This window comes from Hyla sarda, unplaced genomic scaffold, assembly GCF_029499605.1.
Source record: "Hyla sarda isolate aHylSar1 unplaced genomic scaffold, aHylSar1.hap1 scaffold_710, whole genome shotgun sequence".
Lineage (NCBI taxonomy): Eukaryota > Metazoa > Chordata > Amphibia > Anura > Hylidae > Hyla > Hyla sarda.
Genome location: NW_026610730.1, coordinates 45096 through 70794, shown reverse-complemented (window position 1 = coordinate 70794; position 25699 = coordinate 45096). Strand labels below are relative to the sequence as shown.

The following is a 25699-nucleotide window of genomic DNA, read 5'->3' as shown; positions in this document are numbered from 1 at the left end:
GACAGAGCGGTGTAGAGGAGTGTACATGGGTGACAGAGGGGTGTAGTGGAGTGTACATGGGTAACAGAGGAGTGAAGAGGAGTGTACAGAGGCCTACATTACCATTACTTGATTAACTGTTGTATATTATATAAAACATTTAGATAAAATATATTACAAAAATATACATTATATTTTAAGTTCCTTTTTCCACTCCTTTTTCCATAATTCCTGAGATAAGTAGTTCTGGCCCTAGAGTGTTATATATATTAGCGTCTGTAGCATGTATCAGGAGCATGTTATCATACCTGTGTCTTTTTTACAGAGGACTGATGCCCGGTAAAAAGGTGAACGTGTCATATACCCCCGTCAGCTGCAAGAAAGGAACCACGAAACAGGTAATTAATATTTATATTAATTACTGATAACAATCAGGCTAGATGTAAAATCTAGACCTGCAGACATGTCATAGTCTTTCCCGTATACATGAAGATATATGTGTTTTTAATAAGTATATCGTCTATGGACAGCTTTATATATAACACAACCATATCTCAGGTACAGAGATTAGGAACATTCCAAAGTTGACGAGTAAAAAGTTAGCAGAAAGGTGAACATGGGTAACAGGAGTGTCGAGGAGTGTACATGGGTGATAGATGGGTGTACATGGGTGACAGTGGGCGTAGGGAGTGACAGAGGGGTGTACATGGGTGACAGAGAGGTGTTGGGTTTGTAGAGGAGTGTACATGGGTGATAGAGGAGCGTAGAGGAGTGTACATGGGAACAGAGGAGTGGTCCCAGAGGGGTGTAGAGGAGTGTACATGGGTGACAGAGGATCGTAGAGTAGTGTACATGGGTGACAGGGGGATGTAGGGGGTGAAAGAGGGGTGTACGGGGTGATAGAAGGGTGTACATAGGTGACAGAGGTGTGTTTGGGGTGTAGAGATGTGTACTTGGGTGGCAGAGTGGTTTAGAGGAGTGTATACGAGTGATAGATGGGTGTAAATGGGTGAAAGGGGGCGTAGGGGGTGACAGAGTGGTGTACATTGGTGACAGAGAGGTGTTGGGGGTGTAGAGGAGTGTACATGGGTGACAGAGGAGCGCAGAGTAGTATACATGGACAACAGAAGGGTGTAGGGGTGTACATTGGTGATAGAGGGGTGTAGAGGAGTGTACATGGGTGAAGGAGGAGTGTAGAGGAGTGTAAATGGGTAACAGATGGGTGTAGAGGGGTTTACATGGGTGACAGAGGGGTGTAGAGGGGTGTACATGGGTGACAGAGGGGTGTAGAGGAGTGTACATGGGTGACAGAGGGGTGTAGAGGAGTGTACATGGGTGACAGAGGGGTGTAGAGGAGTGTACATGGGTGACAGAGGGGTGTAGAGGAGTGTACATGGGTAACAGAGGAGTGTACAGAGGCCTACATTACCATTACTTGATTAACTGTTGTATATTATATAAAACATTTAGATAAAATAGATTACAAAAATATACATTATATTTTAAGTTCCTTTTTCCACTCCTTTTTCCATAATTCCTGAGTTAAGTAGTTCTGGCCCTAGAGTGTTATATATATTAGCGTCTGTAGCATGTATCAGGAACATGTTATCATACCTGTGTCTTTTTTTACAGATGACTGATGCCCGACATATACCCCCGTCAGCTGCAAGAAAGGAACCACGAAACAGGTAATTAATATTTATATTAATTACTGATAACAATCAGGCTAGATGTAAAATCTAGACCTGCAGACATGTCATAGTCTTTCCCGTATATATGAAGATATATGTGTTTTTAATAAGTATATCGTCTATGGACAGCTTTATATATAACACAACCATATCTCAGGTACAGAGATTAGGAACATTCCAAAGTTGACGAGTAAAAAGGTAGCAGAAAGGGGAACATTGGTAACAGCAGTGTCGAGGAGTGTACATGGGTGGCAGAGTGGTTTAGAGGAGTGTACATGGGTGATAGATGGGTGTACATGGGTGACAGGGGGCGTAGGGTGTGACAGAGGGGTGTACATGGGTGACAGAGGTGTTGGTTGTGTAGAGGAGTGTACATGGGTAATAGGGGAGCATAGAGGAGTGTACATGGTAACAGAGGAGTGTAGAGGAGTGTACATGGGTGTCAGAGGGGTGTAGGGGAGTGTACATGGGTGAAAGAGGAGCGTAAAGGAGTGTACATGGGTAACAGAGGAGTGTACATAGGTGACAGAGGGGTGTTGGGGGTGTAGAGGTGTGTACATGGGTGGCAGAGTGGTTCAGAGGAGTGTATATGAGTGATAGATGGGTGTAAATGGGTGAAAGGGGGCGTAGGGGGTGACAGAGTGGTGTACATTGGTGACAGAGGGGTGTTGGGGGTGTAGAGGTGTGTACGTGGGTGGCAGAGTGGTTCAGAGGAGTGTATATGAGTGATAGATGGGTGTAAATGGGTGAAAGGGGGCGTAGGGGGTGACAGAGTGGTGTGCATTGGTGACAGAGAGGTGTTGGGGGTGTAGAGGAGTGTACGTGGGTGACAGAGGAGCGCAGAGTAGTATCCATGGATAACAGAAGGGTGTAGGGGTGTACATTGGTGATAGAGGGGTGTAGAGGAGTGTACATGGGTGACGGAGGAGCTTAGAGGAGTGTAAATGGGTAACAGATGGGTGTAGAGGGGTGTACATGGGTGACAGAGCGGTGTAGAGGAGTGTACATGGGTGACAGAGGGGTGTAGAGGAGTGTACATGGGTGACAGAGGGGTGTAGAGGAGTGTACATGGGTGACAGAGGATCGTAGAGTAGTGTACATGGGTGACAGGGGGATGTAGGGGGTGAAAGAGGGGTGTACGGGGTGATAGAAGGGTGTACATAGGTGACAGAGGGGTGTTGGGGGTGTAGAGATGTGTAGATGGGTGGCAGAGTGTTTCAGAGGAGTGTATATGAGTGATAGATGGGTGTAAATGGGTGAAAGGGGGCGTAGGGGGTTACAGAGTGGTGTACATTGGTGACAGAGGGGTGTTGGGGGTGTAGAGGTGTGTACATGGGTGGCAGAGTGGTTCAGAGGAGTGTATATGAGTGATAGATGGGTGTAAATGGGTGAAAGGGGGCGTAGGGGGTGACAGAGTGGTGTACATTGGTGACAGAGAGGTGTTGGGGGTGTAGAGGAGTGTACGTGGGTGACAGAGGAGCGCAGAGTAATATCCATGTATAACAGAAGGGTGTAGGGGTGTACATTGGTTATAGAGGGGTGTAGAGGAGTGTACATGGGTGACGGAGGAGCTTAGAGGAGTGTACATGGGTTACAGAGGGGTGTAGAGGAGTGTACATGGGTGACAGAGGATCGTAGAGTAGTGTACATGGGTGACAGGGGGACGTAGTGGGTAAAGAGGGGTGTACGGGGTGATAGAAGGGTGTACATAGGTGACAGAGGGGTTTTGGGGGTATAGAGATGTGTACATGGGTGGCAGAGTGGTTTAGAGGAGTGTATATGAGTGATAGATGGGTGTAAATGGGTGAAAGGGGGCGAAGGGGGTGACAGAGTGGTGTACATTGGTGACAGAGAGGTGTTGGGGGTGTAGAGGAGTGTACGTGGGTGACATAGGAGCGCAGAGTAGTATACATGGATAACAGAAGGGTGTAGGGGTGTACATTGGTGATAGAAGGGTGTAGAGGAGTGTACATGGGTGACGGAGGAGCTTAGAGGAGTGTAAATGGGTAACAGATGGGTGTAGAGGGGTGTACATGGGTGACAGAGGGGTGTAGAGGAGTGTACATGGGTGACAGAGGGGTGTAGAGGAGTGTACATGGGTGACAGAGGATCGTAGAGTAGTATACATGGGTAACAGAAGGGTGTAGGGGTGTACATTGGTGATAGAGGGGTGTTGGGGGTGTAGAGGAGTGTACGTGGGTGACAAAGGAGCGCAGAGTAGTATACATGGATAACAAAAGGGTGTAGGGGTGTACATTGGTGATAGAGGGGTGTAGAGGAGTGTACATGGGTGACGGAGGAGCTTAGAGGAGTGTAAATGGGTAACAGATGGGTGTAGAGGGGTTTACATGGGTGACAGAGCGGTGTAGAGGAGTGAACATGGGTGACAGAGGGGTGTAGAGGAGTGTACATGGGTGACAGAGGGGTGTAGAGGAGTGTACATGGGTAACAGAGGAGTGAAGAGGAGTGTACAGAGGCCTACATTACCATTACTTGATTAACTGTTGTATATTATATAAAACATTTAGATAAAATAGATTACAAAAATATACATTATATTTTAAGTTCCTTTTTCCACTCCTTTTTCCATAATTCCTGAGTTAAGTAGTTCTGGCCCTAGAGTGTTATATATATTAGCGTCTGTATCATGTATCAGGAACATGTTATCATACCTGTGTCTTTTTTTACAGATGACTGATGCCCGACATATACCCCCGTCAGCTGCAAGAAAGGAACCACGAAACAGGTAATTAATATTTATATTAATTACTGATAACAATCAGGCTAGATGTAAAATCTAGACCTGCAGACATGTCATAGTCTTTCCCGTATATATGAAGATATATGTGTTTTTAATAAGTATATCGTCTATGGACAGCTTTATATATAACACAACCATATCTCAGGTACAGAGATTAGGAACAAAGTTGACGAGTAAAAAGGTAGCAGAAAGGGGAACATTGGTAACAGCAGTGTCGAGGAGTGTACATGGGTGGCAGAGTGGTTTAGAGGAGTGTACATGGGTGATAGATGGGTGTACATGGGTGACAGGGGGCGTAGGGTGTGACAGAGGGGTGTACATGGGTGACAGAGGTGTTGGTTGTGTAGAGGAGTGTACATGGGTAATAGGGGAGCATAGAGGAGTGTACATGGTAACAGAGGAGTGTAGAGGAGTGTACATGGGTGTCAGAGGGGTGTAGGGGAGTGTACATGGGTGAAAGAGGAGCGTAAAGGAGTGTACATGGGTAACAGAGGAGTGTACATAGGTGACAGAGGGGTGTTGGGGGTGTAGAGGTGTGTACATGGGTGGCAGAGTGGTTCAGAGGAGTGTATATGAGTGATAGATGGGTGTAAATGGGTGAAAGGGGGCGTAGGGGGTGACAGAGTGGTGTACATTGGTGACAGAGGGGTGTTGGGGGTGTAGAGGTGTGTACATGGGTGGCAGAGTGGTTCAGAGGAGTGTATATGAGTGATAGATGGTCGTAAATGGGTGAAAGGGGGCGTAGGGGGTGACAGAGTGGTGTACATTGGTGACAGAGAGGTGTTGGGGGTGTAGAGGAGTGTACGTGGGTGACAGAGGAGTGCAGAGTAATATCCATGGATAACAGAAGGGTGTAGGGGTGTACATTGGTGATAGAGGGGTGTAGAGGAGTGTACATGGGTGGCGGAGGAGCTTAGAGGAGTGTAAATGGGTAACAGATGGGTGTAGAGGGGTGTACATGGGTGACCTAGCGGTGTAGAGGAGTGTACATGGGTGACAGAGGGGTGTAGAGGAGTGTACATGGGTTACAGAGGGGTGTAGAGGAGTGTACATGGGTTACAGAGGGGTGTAGAGGAGTGTACATGGGTGACAAAGGGGTGTAGAGGAGTGTACATGGGTGACAGAGGGATGTAGAGGAGTGTACATGGGTGACAGAGGATCGTAGAGTAGTGTACATGGCTGACAGGGGGACGTAGGGGTGAAAGAGGGGTGTACGGGGTGATAGAAGGGTGTACGTAGGTGACAGAGGGGTGTTGGGGTGTAGAGATGTGTACATGGGTGGCAGAGTGCTTTAGAGGAGTGTATATGAGTGATAGATTGGTGAAAATGGGTGAAAGGGGGCGTAGGGGGTGACAGAGTGGTGTAAATTGGTGACACAGAGGTGTTGGGGTGTAGAGGAGTGTACGTGGGTGGCAGAGGAGCGCAGAGTAGTATACATGGATAACAGAAGGGTGTAGGGGTGTACATTGGTGATAGAAGGGTGTAGAGGAGTGTACATGGGTGACGGAGGAGCTTAGAGGAGTGTACATGGGTAACAGATGGGTGTAGAGGGGTGTACATGGGTGACAGAGCGGTGTAGAGGAGTGTACATGGGTGACAGAGGGGTGTAGAGGAGTGTACATGGGTGACAGAGGGGTGTAGAGGAGTGTACATGAGTGACAGAGGGGTGTAGAGGAGTGTACATGGGTAACAGAGGAGTGAAGAGGAGTGTACAGAGGCCTACATTACCATTACTTGATTAACTGTTTTATATTATATAAAACATTTAGATAAAATATATTACAAAAATATACATTATATTTTAAGTTCCTTTTTCCACTCCTTTTTCTATAATTCCTGAGATTAGTAGTTCTGGCCCTAGAGTGTTATATATATTAGCGTCTGTAGCATGTATCAGGAACATGTTATCATACCTGTGTCTTTTTTACAGAGGACTAATGCCCGGTGAAAAGGTGAACGTGTCATATACCCCCGTTAGCTGCAAGAAAGGAACCACGAAACAGGTAATTAATATTTATATTAATTACTGATAACAATCAGGCTAGATGTAAAATCTAGACCTGCAGACATGTCATAGTCTTTCCCGTATACATGAAGATATATGTGTTTTTAATAAGTATATCGTCTATGGACAGCTTTATATATAACACAACCATATCTCAGGTACAGAGATTAGGAACATTCCAAAGTTGACGAGTAAAAAGGTAGCAGAAAGGTGAACATGGGTAACAGGAGTGTCGAGGAGTGTACATGGGTGATAGATGGGTGTACATGGGTGACAGTGGGCGTAGGGAGTAACAGAGGGGGGAACATGGGTGACAGAGAGGTGTTGGGTGTGTAGAGGAGTGTACATGGGTGATAGAGGAGCGTAGAGGAGTGTACATGGTAACAGAGGAGTGGTGTCAGAGGGGTGTAGAGGAGTGTACATGGGTGACAGAGGATCGTAGAGTAGTGTACATGGGTGACAAGGGGACGTAGGGGGTGAAAGAGGGGTGTACGGGGTGATAGAGGGGTGTACATAGGTGACAGAGGGGTGTTGGGGGTGTAGAGGTGTGTACATGGGTGGCAGAGTGGTTCAGAGGAGTGTATATGAGTGATAGATGGGTGTAAATGGGTGAAAGGGGGCGTAGGGGGTGACAGAGTGGTGTACATTGGTGACAGAGAGGTGATGGGGGTGTAGAGGAGTGTACGTGGGTGACAGAGGAGCGCAGAGTAGTATACATGGATAACAGAAGGGTGTAGGGGTGTACATTGGTGATAGAAGGGTGTAGAGGAGTGTACATGGGTGACGGAGGAGCTTAGAGGAGTGTAAATGGGTAACAGATGGGTGTAGAGGGGTGTACATGGGTGACAAAGGGGTGTAGAGGAGTGTACATGGGTGACAGAGGGGTGTAGAGGAGTGTACATGGGTGACAGAGGATCGTAGAGTAGTGTACATGGGTGACAAGGGGACGTAGGGGGTGAAAGAGGGGTGTACGGGGTGATAGAGGGGTGTACATAGGTGACAGAGGGGTGTTGGGGGTGTAGAGGTGTGTACATGGGTGGCAGAGTGGTTCAGAGGAGTGTATATGAGTGATAGATGGGTGTAAATGGGTGAAAGGGGGCGTAGGGGGTGACAGAGTGGTGTACATTGGTGACAGAGAGGTGTTGGGGGTGTAGAGGAGTGTACGTGGGTGACAGAGGAGCGCAGAGTAGTATACATGGATAACAGAAGGGTGTAGGGGTGTACATTGGTGATAGAAGGGTGTAGAGGAGTGTACATGGGTGACGGAGGAGCTTAGAGGAGTGTAAATGTGTAACAGATGGGTGTAGAGGGGTGTACATGGGTGACAAAGGGGTGTAGAGGAGTGTACATGGGTGACAGAGGGGTGTAGAGGAGTGTACATGGGTGACAGAGGATCGTAGAGTAGTGTACATGGCTGACAGGGGGACGTAGGGGTGAAAGAGGGGTGTACGGGGTGATAGAAGGGTGTACGTAGGTGACAGAGGGGTGTTGGGGTGTAGAGATGTGTACATGGGTGGCAGAGTGGTTTAGAGGAGTGTTTATGAGTGATAGATTGGTGTAAATGGGTGAAAGGGGGCGTAAGGGGGTGACAGAGTGGTGTAAATTGGTGACACAGAGGTGTTGGGGGTGTAGAGGAGTGTACGTGGGTGGCAGAGGAGCGCAGAATAGTATACATGGATAACAGAAGGGTGTAGGGGTGTACATTGGTGATAGAAGGGTGTAGAGGAGTGTACATGGGTGACGGAGGAGCTTAGAGGAGTGTACATGGGTAACAGATGGGTGTAGAGGGGTGTACATGGGTGACAGAGCGGTGTAGAGAAGTGTACATGGGTGACAGAGGGGTGTAGAGGAGTGTACATGGGTGACAGAGGGGTGTAGAGGAGTGTACATGGGTGACAGAGGGGTGTAGAGGAGTGTACATGGGTAACAGAGGAGTGAAGAGGAGTGTACAGAGGCCTACATTACCATTACTTGATTAACTGTTGTATATTATATAAAACATTTAGATAAAATATATTACAAAAATATACATTATATTTTAAGTTCCTTTTTCCACTCCTTTTTCTATAATTCCTGAGATAAGTAGTTCTGGCCCTAGAGTGTTATATATATTAGCTTCTGTAGCATGTATCAGGAACATGTTATCATACCTGTGTCTTTTTTTACAGATGACTGATGCCCGACATATACCCCCGTCAGCTGCAAGAAAGGAACCACGAAACAGGTAATTAATATTTATATTAATTACTGATAACAATCAGGCTAGATGTAAAATCTAGACCTGCAGACATGTCATAGTCTTTCCCGTATATATGAAGATATATGTGTTTTTAATAAGTATATCGTCTATGGACAGCTTTCTATATAACACAACCATATCTCAGGTACAGAGATTAGGAACATTCCAAAGTTGACGAGTAAAAAGGTAGCAGAAAGTGGAACATTGGTAACAGCAGTGTCGAGGAGTGTACATGGGTGGCAGAGTGGTTTAGAGGAGTGTACATGAGTGATAGATGGGTGTACATGGGTGACAGGGGGCGTAGGGGGTGACAGAGGGGTGTACATGGGTGACAGAGGTGTTGGGTGTGTAGAGGAGTGTACATGGGTAATAGGGAAGCATAGAGGAGTGTACATGGTAACAGAGGAGTGTAGAGGAGTGTACATGGGTGTCAGAGGGGTGTAGAGGAGTGTACATGGGTGACAGAGGAGCGTAGAGGAGTGTACATGGGTAACAGAGGAGTGTAGAGGAGTGTACATGGGTGACAGATGATCGTAGAGTAGTGTACATGGATAACAGAAGGACGTAGGGGTGTACATTGGTGATAGAGGGGTGTAGAGGAGTGTACATGGGTGACTGAGGAGCTTAGAGGAGTGTAAATGGGTATCAGATGAGTGTAGAGGGGTGTACATGGGTGACAGAGCGGTGTAGAGGAGTGTACATGGGTGACAGAGGGGTGTAGAGGAGTGTACATGGGTGACAGAGGGGTGTAGAGGAGTGTACATGGGTGACAGAGGGGTGTAGAGGAGTGTACATGGGTAACAGAGGAGTGAAGAGGAGTGTACAGAGGCCTACATTACCATTACTTGATTAACTGTTGTATATTATATAAAACATTTAGATAAAATATATTACAAAAATATACATTATATTTTAAGTTCCTTTTTCCACTCCTTTTTCTATAATTCCTGAGATAAGTAGTTCTGGCCCTAGAGTGTTATATATATTAGCGTCTGTAGCATGTATCAGGAACATGTTATCATACCTGTGTCTTTTTTACAGAGGACTAATGCCCGGTGAAAAGGTGAACGTGTCATATACCCCCGTCAGTTGACAAGTAAAAAGGTAGCAGAAAGGTGAACATGGGTAACAGGAGTGTCGAGGAGTGTACATGGGTGATAGATGGGTGTACATGGGTGACAGTGGGCGTAGGGAGTAACAGAGGGGGGAACATGGGTGACAGAGAGGTGTTGTGTGTGTAGAGGAGCGTAGAGGAGTGTACATGGTAACAGAGGAGTGGTGTCAGAGGGGTGTAGAGGAGTGTACATGGGTGACAGAGGATCGTAGAGTAGTGTACATGGGTGACAAGGGGACGTAGGGGGTGAAAGAGGGGTGTACGGGGTGATAGAGGGGTGTACATAGGTGACAGAGGGGTGTTGGGGGTGTAGAGGTGTGTACATGGGTGGCAGAGTGGTTTAGAGGAGTGTATATGAGTTATAGATGGGTTTAAAAGGGTCAAAGGGGGCGTAGGGGGTGACAGAGTGGCTTACATTGGTGACAGAGAGGTGTTGGGGGTGTAGAGGAGTGTACGTGGGTGACAGAGGAGCGCAAAGTAGTATACATGGATAACAGAAGGGTGTAGGGGTGTACATTGGTGATAGAGGGGTGTAGAGGAGTGTACATGGGTGACGGAGGAGCTTAGAGGAGTGTAAATGGGTAACAGATAGGTGTAGAGGGGTGTACATGGGTGACAGAGCGGTGTAGAGGAGTGTACATGGGTGACAGAGGGGTGTAGAGGAGTGTACATGGGTGACAGAGGGGTGTAGAGGAGTGTACATGGATGACAGAGGATCATAGAGTAGCGTACATGGGTGACAGGGGGACGTAGGTGGTGAAAGAGGGGTGTACGGGGTGATAGAAGGGTGTACACAGTTGACAGAGGGGTGTTGGGGGTGTAGAGATGTGTACATGGGTGGCAGAGTGGTTTAGAGAATTGTATATGAGTGATAGATGGGTGTAAATGGGTGAAAGGGGGCGTAGGTGGTGGCAGAGTTGTGTATATTGGTGACAGAGAGGTGTTGGGGGTGTAGAGGAGTGTACGTGGGTGACAGAGGAGCGCAGAGTAGTATACATGGATAAAAGAAGGGTGTAGGGGTGTACATTGGTGATAGAAGGGTGTAGAGGAGTGTACATGGGTGACGGAGGAGCTTAAAGGAGTGTAAATGGGTAACAGATGGGTGTAGAGGGGTGTACATGGGTGACAAAGGGGTGTAGAGGAGTGTAAATGGGTGACAGACGGGTGTAGAGGAGTGAACATGGGTGACAGAGGATCGTAGAGTAGTGTACATGGATGACAGGGGGACGTAGGGGTGAAAGAGGGGTGTACGGGGTGATAGAAGGGTGTACGTAGGTGACAGAGGGGTGTTGGGGGTGTAGAGATGTGTACATGGGTGGCAGAGTGGTTTAGAGGAGTGTATATGAGTGATAGATGGGTGTAAATGGGTGAAAGGGGGCGTAGGGGGTGACAGAGTGGTGTACATTGGTGACAGAGAGGTGTTGGGGGTGTAGAGGAGTGTACGTGGGTGACATAGGAGCACAGAGTAGTATACATGGATAGCAGAAGAGTGTAGGGGTGTACATTGGTGATAGAAGGGTGTAGAGGAGTGTACTTAGGTGACGGAGGAGCTTAGAGGAGTGTAAATGGTTAACAGATGGGTGTAGAGGGGTGTACATGGGTGACAAATGGGTGTAGAGGAGTGTACATGGGTGACAGAGGGGTGTAGAGGAGTGTACATGGGTGACAGAGGATCGTAGAGTAGTGCACATGGGTGACAGGGGGACGTAGGGGTAAAAGAGGGGTGTACAGGGTGATAGAAGGGTGTACGTAGGTGACAGAGGGGTGTACAGGGTGTAGAGATGTGTACATGGGTGGCAGAGTGGTTTAGAGGAGTGTATATGAGTGATAGATGGGTGTAAATGGGTGAAAGGGGGCGTAGGGGGTGACAGAGTGGTGTACATTGGTGACAGAGAGGTGTTGGGGGTGTAGAGGAGTGTACGTGGGTGGCAGAGGAGCGCAGAGTAGTATACATGGATAACAGAAGGGTGTAGGGGTGTACATTGGTGATAGAAGGGTGTAGAGGAGTGTACATGGGTGACGGAGGAGCTTAGAGGAGTGTACATGGGTAACAGATGGGTGTAGAGGGGTGTACATGGGTGACAGAGCGGTGTAGAGGAGTGTACATGGGTGACAGAGGGGTGTAGAGGAGTGTACATGGGTGACAGAGGGGTGTAGAGAAGTGTACATGGGTGACAGAGGGGTGTAGAGGAGTGTACATGGGTAACAGAGGAGTGAAGAGGAGTGTACAGAGGCCTACATTACCATTACTTGATTAACTGTTGTATATTATATAAAACATTTAGATAAAATAGATTACAAAAATATACATTATATTTTAAGTTCCTTTTTCCACTCCTTTTTCCATAATTCCTGAGTTAAGTAGTTCTGGCCCTAGAGTGTTATATATATTAGCGTCTGTAGCATGTATCAGGAACATGTTATCATACCTGTGTCTTTTTTTACAGATGACTGATGCCCGACATATACCCCCGTCAGCTGCAAGAAAGGAACCACGAAACAGGTAATTAATATTTATATTAATTACTGATAACAATCAGGCTAGATGTAAAATCTAGACCTGCAGACATGTCATAGTCTTTCCCGTATATATGAAGATATATGTGTTTTTAATAAGTATATCGTCTATGGACAGCTTTATATATAACACAACCATATCTCAGGTACAGAGATTAGGAACATTCCAAAGTTGACGAGTAAAAAGGTAGCAGAAAGGGGAACATTGGTAACAGCAGTGTCGAGGAGTGTACATGGGTGGCAGAGTGGTTTAGAGGAGTGTACATGGGTGATAGATGGGTGTACATGGGTGACAGGGGGCGTAGGGTGTGACAGAGGGGTGTACATGGGTGACAGAGGTGTTGGTTGTGTAGAGGAGTGTACATGGGTAATAGGGGAGCATAGAGGAGTGTACATGGTAACAGAGGAGTGTAGAGGAGTGTACATGGGTGTCAGAGGGGTGTAGGGGAGTGTACATGGGTGAAAGAGGAGCGTAAAGGAGTGTACATGGGTAACAGAGGAGTGTACATAGGTGACAGAGGGGTGTTGGGGGTGTAGAGGTGTGTACATGGGTGGCAGAGTGGTTCAGAGGAGTGTATATGAGTGATAGATGGGTGTAAATGGGTGAAAGGGGGCGTAGGGGGTGACAGAGTGGTGTACATTGGTGACAGAGGGGTGTTGGGGGTGTAGAGGTGTGTACGTGGGTGGCAGAGTGGTTCAGAGGAGTGTATATGAGTGATAGATGGGTGTAAATGGGTGAAAGGGGGCGTAGGGGGTGACAGAGTGGTGTACATTGGTGACAGAGAGGTGTTGGGGGTGTAGAGGAGTGTACGTGGGTGACAGAGGAGCGCAGAGTAGTATCCATGGATAACAGAAGGGTGTAGGGGTGTACATTGGTGATAGAGGGGTGTAGAGGAGTGTACATGGGTGACGGAGGAGCTTAGAGGAGTGTAAATGGGTAACAGATGGGTGTAGAGGGGTGTACATGGGTGACAGAGCGGTGTAGAGGAGTGTACATGGGTGACAGAGGGGTGTAGAGGAGTGTACATGGGTGACAGAGGGGTGTAGAGGAGTGTACATGGGTGACAGAGGATCGTAGAGTAGTGTACATGGGTGACAGGGGGATGTAGGGGGTGAAAGAGGGGTGTACGGGGTGATAGAAGGGTGTACATAGGTGACAGATGGGTGTTGGGGGTGTAGAGATGTGTAGATGGGTGGCAGAGTGGTTCAGAGGAGTGTATATGAGTGATAGATGGGTGTAAATGGGTGAAAGGGGGCGTAGGGGGTGACAGAGTGGTGTACATTGGTGACAGAGGGGTGTTGGGGGTGTAGAGGTGTGTACATGGGTGGCAGAGTGGTTCAGAGGAGTGTATATGAGTGATAGATGGGTGTAAATGGGTGAAAGGGGGCGTAGGGGGTGACAGAGTGGTGTACATTGGTGACAGAGAGGTGTTGGGGGTGTAGAGGAGTGTACGTGGGTGACAGAGGAGCGCAGAGTAATATCCATGTATAACAGAAGGGTGTAGGGGTGTACATTGGTTATAGAGGGGTGTAGAGGAGTGTACATGGGTGACGGAGGAGCTTAGAGGAGTGTACATGGGTTACAGAGGGGTGTAGAGGAGTGTACATGGGTGACAGAGGATCGTAGAGTAGTGTACATGGGTGACAGGGGGACGTAGTGGGTAAAGAGGGGTGTACGGGGTGATAGAAGGGTGTACATAGGTGACAGAGGGGTTTTGGGGGTATAGAGATGTGTACATGGGTGGCAGAGTGGTTTAGAGGAGTGTATATGAGTGATAGATGGGTGTAAATGGGTGAAAGGGGGCGAAGGGGGTGACAGAGTGGTGTACATTGGTGACAGAGAGGTGTTGGGGGTGTAGAGGAGTGTACGTGGGTGACATAGGAGCGCAGAGTAGTATACATGGATAACAGAAGGGTGTAGGGGTGTACATTGGTGATAGAAGGGTGTAGAGGAGTGTACATGGGTGACGGAGGAGCTTAGAGGAGTGTAAATGGGTAACAGATGGGTGTAGAGGGGTGTACATGGGTGACAGAGGGGTGTAGAGGAGTGTACATGGGTGACAGAGGGGTGTAGAGGAGTGTACATGGGTGACAGAGGATCGTAGAGTAGTATACATGGGTAACAGAAGGGTGTAGGGGTGTACATTGGTGATAGAGGGGTGTTGGGGGTGTAGAGGAGTGTACGTGGGTGACAAAGGAGCGCAGAGTAGTATACATGGATAACAGAAGGGTGTAGGGGTGTACATTGGTGATAGAGGGGTGTAGAGGAGTGTACATGGGTGACGGAGGAGCTTAGAGGAGTGTAAATGGGTAACAGATGGGTGTAGAGGGGTTTACATGGGTGACAGAGCGGTGTAGAGGAGTGAACATGGGTGACAGAGGGGTGTAGAGGAGTGTACATGGGTGACAGAGGGGTGTAGAGGAGTGTACATGGGTAACAGAGGAGTGAAGAGGAGTGTACAGAGGCCTACATTACCATTACTTGATTAACTGTTGTATATTATATAAAACATTTAGATAAAATAGATTACAAAAATATACATTATATTTTAAGTTCCTTTTTCCACTCCTTTTTCCATAATTCCTGAGTTAAGTAGTTCTGGCCCTAGAGTGTTATATATATTAGCGTCTGTAGCATGTATCAGGAACATGTTATCATACCTGTGTCTTTTTTTACAGATGACTGATGCCCGACATATACCCCCGTCAGCTGCAAGAAAGGAACCACGAAACAGGTAATTAATATTTATATTAATTACTGATAACAATCAGGCTAGATGTAAAATCTAGACCTGCAGACATGTCATAGTCTTTCCCGTATATATGAAGATATATGTGTTTTTAATAAGTATATTGTCTATGGACAGCTTTATATATAACACAACCATATCTCAGGTACAGAGATTAGGAACAAAGTTGACGAGTAAAAAGGTAGCAGAAAGGGGAACATTGGTAACAGCAGTGTCGAGGAGTGTACATGGGTGGCAGAGTGGTTTAGAGGAGTGTACATGGGTGATAGATGGGTGTACATGGGTGACAGGGGGCGTAGGGTGTGACAGAGGGGTGTACATGGGTGACAGAGGTGTTGGTTGTGTAGAGGAGTGTACATGGGTAATAGGGGAGCATAGAGGAGTGTACATGGTAACAGAGGAGTGTAGAGGAGTGTACATGGGTGTCAGAGGGGTGTAGGGGAGTGTACATGGGTGAAAGAGGAGCGTAAAGGAGTGTACATGGGTAACAGAGGAGTGTACATAGGTGACAGAGGGGTGTTGGGGGTGTAGAGGTGTGTACATGGGTGGCAGAGTGGTTCAGAGGAGTGTATATGAGTGATAGATGGGTGTAAATGGGTGAAAGGGGGCGTAGGGGGTGACAGAGTGGTGTACATTGGTGACAGAGGGGTGTTGGGGGTGTAGAGGTGTGTACATGGGTGGCAGAGTGGTTCAGAGGAGTGTATATGAGTGATAGATGGTCGTAAATGGGTGAAAGGGGGCGTAGGGGGTGACAGAGTGGTGTACATTGGTGACAGAGAGGTGTTGGGGGTGTAGAGGAGTGTACGTGGGTGACAGAGGAGCGCAGAGTAATATCCATGGATAACAGAAGGGTGTAGGGGTGTACATTGGTGATAGAGGGGTGTAGAGGAGTGTACATGGGTGGCGGAGGAGCTTAGAGGAGTGTAAATGGGTAACAGATGGGTGTAGAGGGGTGTACATGGGTGACCTAGCGGTGTAGAGGAGTGTACATGGGTGACAGAGGGGTGTAGAGGAGTGTACATGGGTGACAGAGGGGTGTAGAGGAGTGTACATGGGTTACAGAGGGGTGTAGAGGAGTCTACATGGGTGACAGAGGATTGTAGAGTAGTGTACATGGGTGACAGGGGGACGTAGGGGGTGAAAGAGGGGTGTATGGGGTGATAGAAGGGTGTACATAGGTGACAGAGGGGTTTTGGGGGTATAGAGATGCGTACATGGGTGGCAGAGTGGTTTAGAGGAGTGTATATGAGTGATAGATGGGTGTAAATGGGTGAAAGGGGGCGAAGGGGGTGACAGAGTGGTGTACATTGGTGACAGAGAGGAGTTGGGGGTGTAGAGGAGTGTACGTGGGTGACATAGGAGCGCAGAGTAGTATACATGGATAACAGAAGGGTGTAGGGGTGTACATTGGTGATAGAAGGGTGTAGAGGAGTGTACATGGGTGACGGAGGAGCTTAGAGGAGTGTAAATGGGTAACAGATGGGTGTAGAGGGGTGTACATGGGTGACAGAGGGGTGAAGAGGAGTGTACATGGGTGACACAGGGGTGTAGAGGAGTGTACATGGGTGACAGAGGATCGTAGAGTAGTATACATGGGTAACAGAAGGGTGTAGGGGTGTACATTGGTGATAGAGGGGTGTTGGGGGTGTAGAGGAGTGTACGTGGGTGACAAAGGAGAGCAGAGTAGTATATATGGATAACAGAAGGGAGTAGGGGTGTACATTGGTGATAGAGGGGTGTAGAGGAGTGTACATGGGTGACGGAGGAGCTTAGAGGAGTGTAAATGGGTAACAGATGGGTGTAGAGGGGTGTACATGCGTGACAAAGCGGTGTAGAGGAGTGAACATGGGTGACAGAGGGGTGTAGAGGAGTGTACATGGGTGACAGAGGATCATAGAGTAGTGTACATGGGTGACAGGGGGACATAGGGGGTGAAAGAGGGGTGTACGGGGTGATAGAAGGGTGTACACAGGTGACAGAGGGGTGTTGGGGGTGTAGAGGAGTGTACGTGGGTGACAGAGGAGCGCAGAGTTGTATACATGGATAACAGAAGGGTGTAGGGGTGTACATGGGTGACAGAGCGGTGTAGAGGAGTGTACATGGGTGACAGAGGGGTGTAGAGGAGTGTACATGGGTGACAAAGGGGTGTAGAGGAGTGTACATGGGTGACAGAGGATCATAGAGTAGTGTACATGGGTGACAGGGGGACATAGGGGGTGAAAGAGGGGTGTGTCAGAGTGATAGAAGGGTGTACACAGGTGACAGAGGGGTGTTGGGGGTGTAGAGATGTGTACATGGGTGTCAGAGTGGTTTAGAGGAGTGTATATGAGTGATAGATGGGTGTAAATGGGTGAAAGGGGGCGTAGGGGGTGACAGAGTGGTGTACATTGGTGAAAGAGAGGTGTTGGGGGTGTAGAGGAGTGTACGTGGGTGACATAGGAGCGCAGAGTAGTATACATGGATAACAGAAGGGTGTAGGGGTGTACATTGGTGATAGAAGGGTGTAGAGGAGTGTACATAGGTGGCAGAGTGTTTCAGAGGAGTGTATATGAGTGATAGATGGGTGTAAATGGGTGAAAGGGGGCGTAGGGGGTGACAGAGTGGTGTACATTGGTGACAGAGGGGTGTTGGGGGTGTAGAGGTGTGTACATGGGTGGCAGAGTGGTTCAGAGGAGTGTATATGAGTGATAGATGGGTCTAAATGGGTGAAAGGGGGCATAGGGGGTGACAGAGTGGTGTACATTGGTGACAGAGAGGTGTTGGGGGTGTAGAGGAGTGTACTTGGGTGACAGAGGAGCGCAGAGTAGTATACATGGATAACAGAAGGGTGTAGGGGTGTACATTGGTGATAGAGGGGTGTAGAGGAGTGTACATGGGTGACGGAGGAGCTTAGAGGAGTGTAAATGGGTAACAGATGGGTGTAGAGGGGTGTACATGGGTGGCAGAGCGGTGTAGAGGAGTGTACATGGGTGACAGAGGGGTGTAGAGGAGTCTACATGGGTGACAAAGGGGTGTTGAGGAGTGTACATGGGTGACAGAGGGGTGTTGGGGGTGTAGATATGTGTACATGGGTGGCAGAGTGGTTTAGAGAAGTGTATATGAGTGATTGATGGGTGTAAATGGGTGAAAAGGGGCGTAGGGGGTGACAGAGTGGTGTACATTGGTGACAAAGAGGTGTTGGGGGTGTAGAGTAGTGTACGTGGGTGACAGAAGAGCGCAGAGTAGTATACATGGATAACAGAAGGGTGTAGGGGTGTACATTGGTGATAGAAGGGTGTAGAGGAGTGTACATGGGTGACGGAGGAGCTTAGAGGAGTGTAAATGGGTAACAGATGGGTGTTCAGGGGTGTACATGGGTGACAGAGCGGTGTAGAGGAGTGTACATGGGTGACAGAGGGGTGTAGAGTAGTGTACATGGGTGACAGGGGGACGTAGGGGTGAAATTGGGGTGTACGGGGTGATAGAAGGGTGTACATAGGTGACAGAGGGGTGTTGGGGGTGTAGAGATGTGTACATGCGTGGCACAGTGGTTCAGAGGAGTGTATATGAGTGATAGATGGGTTTAAATGGGTGAAAGGGGGCGTAGGGGGTGACAGAGTGGTGTACATTGGTGACAGAGAGTTGTTGGGGGTGTAGAGGAGTGTAGGTGGGTGGCAGAGGAGCGCAGGGTAGTATACATGGATAACAGAAGGGTGTAGGGGTGTACATTGGTGATAGAGGGGTGTAGAGGAGTGTACATGGGTGACGGAGGAGATTAGAGGAGTGTAAATGGGTAACAGATGGGTGAAGAGGGGTGTACATGGGTGACAGAGCGGTGTAGAGGAGTGTACATGGGTGACAGAGGGGTGTAGAGGAGTGTACATGGGTGACAGAGGGGTGTAGATTAGTGTAGATGGGTGACAGAGGGGTGTAGAGGAGTGTACATGGGTGACAGAGGGGTGTAGAGAAGTGTACATGGGTGACAGAGGGGTGTAGAGGAGTGTACATGGGTAACAGAGGAGTGAAGAGGAGTGTACAGAGGCCTACATTACCATTACTTGATTAATTGTTGTATATTATATAAAACATTTAGATAAAATATATTACAAAAATATACATTATATTTTAAGTTCCTTTTTCCACTCCTTTTTCTATAATTCCTGAGATAAGTAGTTCTGGCCCTAGAGTGTTCTATATATTAGCATCTGTAGCATGTATCAGGAACATGTTATCATACCTGTGTCTTTTTTACAGAGGCCTAATGCCCGGTGAAAAGGTGAACGTGTCATATACCCCCGTCAGCTGCAAGAAAGGAACCACGAAACAGGTAATTAATATTTATATTAATTACTGATAACAATCAGACTAGATGTAAAATCTAGACCTGCAGACATGTCATAGTCTTTCCCGTATACATGAAGATATATGTGTTTTTAATAAGTATATCGTCTATGGACAGCTTTATATATAACACAACCATATCTCAGGTACAGAGATTAGGAACATTCCAAAGTTGACGAGTAAAAAGGTAGCAGAAAGGTGAACATGGGTAACAGGAGTGTCGAGGAGTGTACATGGGTGATAGATGGGTGTACATGGGTGACAGTGGGCGTAGGGAGTAACAGAGGGGGGAACATGGGTGACAGAGAGGTGTTGGGTGTGTAGAGGAGTGTACATGGGTGATAGAGGAGCGTAGAGGAGTGTACATGGTAACAGAGGAGTGGTGTCAGAGGGGTGTAGAGGAGTGTACATGGGTGACAGAGGATCGTAGAGTAGTGTACATGGGTGACAAGGGGACGTAGGGGGTGAAAGAGGGGTGTACGGGGTGATGGAGGGGTGTACATAGGTGACAGAGGGGTGTTGGGGGTGACAGAAGGGTGTACATGGGTGACAGAGGTGTTGGGTGTGTAGAGGAGTGTACATGGGTGATAGATGGGTGTACATGGGTGACAGGGGGCGTAGGGGGTGACAGAAGGGTGTACATGGGTGACAGAGGTGTTGGGTGTGTAGAGGAGTGTACATGGGTAATAGGGGAGCATAGAGGAGTGTACATGGTAACAGAGGAGTGTACATGGGTGTCAGAGGGGTGTAGAGTAGTGTACATGGGTGACAGAGGAGCGTAGAGGAGTGTACATGGGTAACAGAGGAGTGTACATGGGTGACAAGGGGACGTAGGGGGTGAAAGAGGGGAGTACGGGGTGATAGAGGGGTGTACGTAGGTGACAGAGGGGTGTTGGGGGTGTAGAGGTGTGTAGATGGGTGGCAGAGTGGTTCAGAGGAGTGTATATGAGTAATAGATGGGTGTAAATGGGTGAAAGGGGGCGTAGGGGGTGACAAAGTGGTGTACATTGGTGACAGAGAGGTGTTGGGGGTGTAGAGGAGTGTACGTGGGTGACAGAGGAGCGCAGAGTAGTATCCATGGATAACAGAAGGGTGTAGGGGTGTACATTGGTGATAGAGGGGTGTAGAGGAGTGTACATGGGTGACGGAGGAGCTTAGAGGAGTGTAAATGGGTAACAGATGGATGTAGAGGGGTGTACATGGGTGACAGAGCGGTGTAGAGGAGTGTACATGGGTGACAGAGGGGTGTAGAGGAGTGTACATGGGTGACAGAGGGGTGTAGAGGAGTGTACATGGGTGACAGAGGATCGTAGAGTAGTGTACATGGGTGACAGGGGGACGTAGGGGGTGAAAGAGGGGTGTACGGGGTGATAGAAGGGTGTACATAGGTGACAGAGGGGTGTTGGGGGTGTAGAGATGTGTACATGGGTGGCAGAGTGGTTTAGAGGAGTGTATATGAGTGATAGATGGGTGTAAATGGGTGAAAGGGGGCGTAGGCGGTGACAGAGTGGTGTACATTGGTGACAGAGAGGTGTTGGGGGTGTAGAGGAGTGTACGTGGGTGACAGAGGAGCACAGAGTAGTATACATGGATAACAGAAGGGTGTAGGGGTGTACATTGGTGATAGAGGGGTGTAGAGGAGTGTACATGGGTGACGGAGGAGCATAGAGGAGTTTAAATGGGTAACAGATGGGTGTAGAGGGGTGTACATGGGTGACAGAGGGGTGTAGAGGAGTGTACATGGGTGACAGAGGGGTGTAGAGGAGTGTACATGGGTGACAGAGGGGTTTAGAGGAGTGTACATGGGTGACAGGGGGACGTAGGGGTGAAATAGGGGTGTACGGGGTGATAGAAGGGTGTACGTAGGTGACAGAGGGGTGTTGGGGGTGTAGAGTAGTGTTGAGCGGCATAGGCCATATTCGAATTCGCGAATATTCGCGAATATATGGACGAATATTCGTCATATTCGCGAATATTCGCATATTCGTAATAACTTCGTTTTATTTTCGCATATGCGAATATTCACGTGCGCGAAAATTAACATATAAGAAGATTCGCATATACAAAAATTAGCATAACTGAAAATTTGCATATGCGAACATTTGCATATTTAAATTTCTTATATGCGAAAATTCGCACACCGGTCTCACACAGTAGTATTAGAGCCTTCTTACACCACATAGGCTGGAAGCAGAGAGGGATGATCACTGTGATGTGTACTGTGAAAAAAAAAAAAAAAAAAAAAAAAAAAAAGAATATTCGGAATTACGAATATATAGCGCTATATTCGCGAATATTCGCGAATTCGCGAATATGCGATATTCGCGAATAAAATTCGAATTGCGAATATTCGCGAGCAGCACTAGTGTAGAGATGTGTACATGGGTGGCAGAGTGGTTTAGAGGAGTGTATATGAGTGTTAGATGGGTGTAAATGGGTGAAAGGGGGCGTAGGGGGTGACAGAGTGGTGTACATTGGTGACAGAGAGGTGTTTGGGGTGTAGAGGAGTGTACGTGGGTGGCAGAGGAGCGCAGAGTAGTATACATGGATAACAGAAGGGTGTAGGGGTGTACATTGGTGATAGAAGGGTGTAGAGGAGTGTACATGGGTGACGGAGGAGCTTTGAGGAGTGTACATGGGTAACAGATGGGTGTAGAGGGGTGTACATGGGTGACAGAGCGGTGTAGAGGAGTGTACATGGGTGACAGAGGGGTGTAGAGGAGTGTACATGGGTGACAGAGGGGTGTAGAGTAGTGTACATGGGTGACAGAGGGGTGTAGAGGAGTGTACATGGGTAACAGAGTAGTGAAGAGGAGTTTACAGAGGCCTACATTACCATTACTTGATTAACTGTTGTATATTATATAAAACATTTAGATAAAATATATTACAAAAATATACATTATATTTTAAGTTCCTTTTTCCCCTCCTTTTTCTATAATTCCTGAGATAAGTAGTTCTGGCCCTAGAGTGTTATATATATTAGCGTCTGTAGCATGTATCAGGAACATGTTATCATACCTGTGTCTTTTTTACAGAGGACTAATGCCCGGTGAAAAGGTGAGCGTGTCATATACCCCCGTCAGCTGCAAGAAAGGAACCACGAAACAGGTAATTAATATTTATATTAATTACTGATAACAATCAGGCTAGATGTAAAATCTAGACCTGCAGACATGTCATAGTCTTTCCCATATATATGAAGATATATGTGTTTTTAATAAGTATATCGTCTATGGACAGCTTTATATATAACACAACCATATCTCAGGTACAGAGATTAGGAACATTCCAAATTTGACGAGTAAAAAGGTAGCAGAAAGGTGAACATGGGTAACAGGAGTGTCGAGGAGTGTACATGGGTGATAGATGGGTGTACATGGGTGACAGTGGGCGTAGGGAGTAACAGAGGGGTGTACATGGGTGACAGAGAGGTGTAGGGTGTGTAGAGGAGTGTACATGGGTGATAGAGGAGCGTAGAGGAGTGTACATGGTAACAGAGGAGTGGTGTCAGAGGGGTGTAGAGGAGTGTACATGGGTGACAGAGGATCGTAGAGTAGTGTACATGGGTGACAAGGGGACGTAGGGGGTGAAAGAGGGGTGTACGGGGTGATAGAGGGGTGTACATAGGTGACAGAGGGGTGTTGGGGGTGTAGAGGTGTGTACGTGGGTGGCAGAGTGGTTCAGAGGAGTGTATATGAGTGATAGATGGGTGTAAATGGGTGAAAGGGTGCGTAGGGGGTGACAGAGTGGTGTACATTGGTGACAGAGAGGTGTTGGGGGTGTAGAGGAGTGTACGTGGGTGACAGAGGAGCGCAGAGTAGTATACATGGATAACAGAAGGGTGTAGGGGTGTACATTGGTGATAGAGGGGTGTAGAGGAGTGTACATGGGTGACGGAGGAGCTTAGAGGAGTGTAAATGGGTAACAGATGGGTGTAGAGGGGTGTACATGGGTGACAGAGCGGTGTAGAGGAGTGTAAATGGGTGACAGAGGGGTGTAGAGGAGTGTACATGGGTGAGAGAGGGGTGTAGAGTAGTGTACATGGGTGACAGGGGGACGTAGGGGTGAAATAGGGGTGTACGGGGTGATAGAAGGGTGTACGTAGGTGACAGAGGGGTGTTGGGGGTGTAGAGATGTGTACATGGGTGGCAGAGTGGTTTAGAGGAGTGTATATGAGTGTTAGATGGGTGTAAATGGGTGAAAGGGGGCGTAGGGGGTGACAGAGTGGTGTACATTGGTGACAGAGAGGTGTTGGGGGTGTAGAGGAGTGTACGTGGGTGGCAGAGGAGCGCAGAGTAGTATACATGGATAACAGAAGGGTGTAGGGGTGTACATTGGTGATAGATGGGTGTAGAGGAGTGTACATGGGTGACGGAGGAGCTTTGAGGAGTGTACATGGGTAACAGATGGGTGTAGAGTGGTGTACATGGGTGACAGAGCGGTGTAGAGGAGTGTACATGGGTGACAGAGGGGTGTAGAGGAGTGTACATGGGTGACAGAGGGGTGTAGAGTAGTGTACATGGGTGACAGAGGGGTGTAGAGGAGTGTACATGGGTAACAGAGTAGTGAAGAGGAGTGTACAGAGGCCTACATTACCATTACTTGATTAACTGTTGTATATTATATAAAACATTTAGATAAAATATATTACAAAAATATACATTATATTTTAAGTTCCTTTTTCCCCTCCTTTTACTATAATTCCTGAGATAAGTAGTTCTGGCCCTAGAGTGTTATATAAATTAGCGTCTGTAGCATGTATCAGGAACATGTTATCATACCTGTGTCTTTTTTACAGAGGACTAATGCCCGGTGAAAAGGTGAGCGTGTCATATACCCCCGTCAGCTGCAAGAAAGGAACCACGAAACAGGTAATTAATATTTATATTAATTACTGATAACAATCAGGCCAGATGTAAAATCTAGACCTGCAGACATGTCATAGTCTTTCCCGTATACATGAAGATATATGTGTTTTTAATAAGTATATATTTAATAAGTATATCGTCTATGGACAGCTTTATATATAACACAACCATATCTCAGGTACAGAGATTAGGAACATTCCAAATTTGACGAGTAAAAAGGTAGCAGAAAGGTTAACATGGGTAACAGGAGTGTCGAGGAGTGTACATGGGTGATAGATGGGTTCACATGGGTGACAGTGGGCGTAGGGAGTAACAGAGGAGTGTACATGGGTGACAGAGAGGTGTTGGGTGTGTAGAGGAGTGTACATGGGTGATAGAGGAGCGTAGAGGAGTGTACATGGTAACAGAGGAGTGGTGTCAGAGGGGTGTAGAGGAGTGTACATGGGTGACAGAGGATCGTAGAGTAGTGTACATGGGTGATAAGGGGACGTAGGGGGTGAAAGAGGGGTGTACGGGGTGATAGAGGGGTGTACATAGGTGACAGAGGGGTGTTGGGGGTGTAGAGGTGTGTACGTGGGTGGCAGAGTGGTTCAGAGGAGTGTATATGAGTGATAGATGGGTGTAAATGGGTGAAAGGGGGCGTAAGGGGTGACAGAGTGGTGTACATTGGTGACAGAGAGGTGTTGGGGGTGTAGAGGAGTGTACGTGGGTGACAGAGGAGCGCAGAGTAGTATACATGGATAACAGAAGGGTGTAGGGGTGTACATTGGTGATAGAAGGGTGTAGAGGAGTGTACATGGGTGACGGAGGAGCTTAGAGGAGTGTAAATGGGTAACAGATGGGTGTAGAGGGGTGTACATGGGTGACAGAGCGGTGTAGAGGAGTGTACATGGGTGACAGAGGGGTGTAGAGGAGTGTACATGGGTGACAGAGGGGTGTAGAGGAGTGTACATGGGTGAAAGAGGATCGTAGAGTAGTGTACATGGGTGATAGGGGGACGTAGGGGGTGTAAGAGGGGTGTATGGGGTGATAGAAGGGTGTACATAGGTGACAGAGGGGTGTTGGGGGTGTAGAGATGTGTACATTGGTGGCAGAGTGGTTTAGAGGAGTGTATATGAGTGATAGATTGGCGTAAATGGGTGAAAGGGGGCGTAGGGGGTGACAGAGTGGTGTACATTGGTGACAGAGAGGTGTTGGGGGTGTAGAGGAGTGTACGTGGGTGACAGAGGAGTGCAGAGTAATATACATGGATAACAGAATGGTGTAGGGGTGTACATTGGTGATAGAAGGGTGTAGAGGAGTGTACATGGGTGACGGAGGAGCTTAGAGGAGTGTAAATGGGTAACAGATGGGTGTAGAGGAGTGTACATGGGTGACAGAGCGGTGTAGAGGAGTGTACATGGGTGACAGAGGGGTGTAGTGGACTGTACATGGGTGACAGAGGGACGTAGA

The 25699-nt window shown here is 47.8% G+C and overlaps 2 protein-coding genes across 2 annotated transcripts in view; both read right to left on the bottom strand.

Moving 5' to 3' along the window:
* LOC130344245 (DNA-directed RNA polymerase II subunit RPB1-like) overlaps window positions 1-9730 on the bottom strand; it is a 51918-nt gene extending 42188 nt beyond the window's left edge. The window contains exons 1-2 of the mRNA XM_056554416.1: window positions 9700-9730; window positions 6345-6409 (exon numbers count right to left, since the gene is read on the bottom strand). The gene's annotated coding sequence lies outside the window, so the exon portion shown is untranslated. The remainder of the gene's footprint in view (window positions 1-6344; window positions 6410-9699) is intronic.
* LOC130344242 (DNA-directed RNA polymerase II subunit RPB1-like) overlaps window positions 1-25699 on the bottom strand; it is a 101559-nt gene that overhangs the window by 52490 nt on the left and 23370 nt on the right. The gene's annotated exons all lie outside the window — the stretch shown is intronic.